The 2,512-nt window shown below is 42.4% G+C and overlaps 1 long non-coding RNA gene across 1 annotated transcript; it reads left to right on the plus strand.

Moving 5' to 3' along the window:
• The first annotated feature begins 1,017 nt into the window (after positions 1 to 1,017).
• LOC142665174 (uncharacterized) lies at positions 1,018 to 1,816 on the plus strand. The gene is made up of 2 exons (XR_012851442.1): positions 1,018 to 1,520; positions 1,614 to 1,816. It is a non-coding gene; the product is annotated as an uncharacterized LOC142665174 (long non-coding RNA).
• The last annotated feature ends 696 nt before the right edge of the window (positions 1,817 to 2,512 follow it).

Genomic DNA, 2,512 nt, shown 5'->3' on the forward strand with positions numbered 1-2,512 from the left:
TTATTACTTTGTGTTCTTTTTCGTGGCCTTCAATACTGGTAGATAGGAGTCTGGCAGAACGCCTAGACCTGAAATAATCATCATATTTCCAATTAATGCTTTATCTCAGTATTTCACACACATATATGAAATCACCACATACACTTATGAAAACCTCCTACATTTCTATTGTTTGTAGGCCAGGATTTGCAGGTGTTAGAAAGATCACGTGACCTCAGTGGGAAGGTACCCTATGACGTATTTTCAGTCTACGTGTAAAATGTTATGATTGGTTGTTCCATGAGAGGTAACACCCTGGTTAGAGGGGACGCCCTGAGGGTATATTAACCTATGTATCTTGATAATAAATGAGAATATTGATTGAGACAACAGATTGCTATTGTCTTTATTGATCTCCCGGTGCACTGCTGATACTTCAATTACCATATTTGAATACCACCTGACAAAGCAGAGGGAGCCCATTAGAGCACCCATCCCAAAAGGGGCTACCTGGAAGGGGTTTCTTCGACACCATGCTGTTTAAATACTGTGTTAACTTTATTGCTCTGGTCGTTAAGATCGTGGTGATACCACATATGTGTATTTTTTTTCCCACTTGTACAAAATAAAACCCACTTTTTATGAAAAATATGGTTTTGTTTCATTTTCACTGTATATGTAAATGCCCGTGTTGTACGTTTTATGCGTGCGATTACGTTTAAGAAAGCCAGTGGAATTGACCACATTGATTTGAGAATTCTTTGAGATGATAGAGACTTCCCCAGAGGGTGTAGTGTGACCCTACTGTCTGTATTCTTGTACCATATTACGTTTTCTTTGGCCACCGGATCACTGAGATACGCTTCTTGTGATGTCATCTAGAATGCGGGCAGATTCTATTTCTCTACACCTCTTAATCTGGATGTGTAAACATCTTATGACATCATCAAGTCTATAAATTGGGGTCACACATTGACCAAGGTGTCGGTTTCTCTTGCTGGCTCTCATCATGAAGGTGTCTTTGAAGAAGAGGAGGATAGTGAAGACGTTTTTCAAGATGAGGATTGTAGAGAAAATGGAGGTTGGCGGATGTCAATTTCCAGATGATGTAGAGATGGAGGACGTGGAGGAGGACGAGAAAATGGAGGTTGGCGGACGCCAGTTTCCTGATGATACAGAGATGGAGGATATGGAGGATGAGAAAGACAAAAAGGAAGTTCGCGGACGCCAACTTCCAGAGGATGTGGAGATGGAGGACTTTTCAGGGGTTACTGTTACCACCAGGGCCTCAAACCCCCGGAAGAGAAAGTGGCCATTTTAATTCCATCAGCCACTTGGGGCCCATTTACCATCAGGGCCCCGAACCCCCGGGAGAGAAAGAGGCCTGTTCAGTTCCATCTGTTGCCCAGTTCCATCTGTGGCCCATTCACCATCTTTTGTCGCCCCAACATGGTGGTCTTTACCACCTAAACCATCTGAATTTGCCATGAAGACTCCCCAGCGCTGAGAACCAGTGATGTGCAGAACAGAAGCGAGATCCGGTAAGTCCGACGTCTTCTGCTCCGTCTTCATCTCCTTGTGGTGAAGGTTTTGTGAATTTTTGGGCTAATTCAGAATTTATTTTTCTTTTCTAGGATACAACTGTGAAAAAATGGAAACAATGTTTTACGCTCTCTTATGATCCAGGACTGAGCAGTGTAAGGGTGGACTGGCGGCCATATCCACGTGTGAAGAAGGACCCTCCTCTTCTTCATGTCACAGATCATCACATGTTAAAGGGCCGGAGAAAACCGCACAGCAATTCTACTGGATTCTGGAATAAACATATATTTTCTTTACAATTTTCAGTGTTTTCATATATATATTGGGGAATTTATCCAGGGAGCCTTTTATCTACAGGGATCATAAGGGTATGGAAAAGTCATAGGTGCAATAATCTGCAGAATATATCAATAAGTATCTATCAGGAGGTAGAGAGGACAGAGCAATATTCTGCAGATCTCCAGAGAGGTCAGTGGTGTAATAATCTGCAGAATATATCACTATGTATATGTTAGGAGGTAGAGGAGCAATATTCTGCAGATCTCTAGAGAGGTCAGTGGTGTAATAATCTGCAGAATATATCACTATCTATCTGTCAGGAGGTAGAGGAGCAATGTTCTGCAGATCTCTAGAGAGGTCAGTGGTGTAATAATCTGCAGAATATATCACTATGTATCTGTCAGGAGGTAGAGGAGCAATGTTCTGCAGCTCTCCAGAGAGGTCAGTGGTGTAATAATCTGCAGAATATATCACTATGTATCTGTCAGGCTGTAGAGAGGAGAGAGCAATGTTCTGCAGATCTCTAGAGAAGTCAGTGGTGTAATAATCTGCAGAATATATCACTATGTATCTGTCAGGCGGTAGAGAGGAGAGAGCAATGATCTGCAGATCTCCAGAGAGGTCAGTGGTGTAATAATCTGCAGAATATATCACTATGTATCTGTCAGGAGGTAGAGGAGCAATGTTCTGCAGATCTCTAGAGAAGTCAGTG

The sequence above is a fragment of the Rhinoderma darwinii genome, chromosome 12, assembly GCF_050947455.1.
Source record: "Rhinoderma darwinii isolate aRhiDar2 chromosome 12, aRhiDar2.hap1, whole genome shotgun sequence".
NCBI lineage: Eukaryota > Metazoa > Chordata > Amphibia > Anura > Rhinodermatidae > Rhinoderma > Rhinoderma darwinii.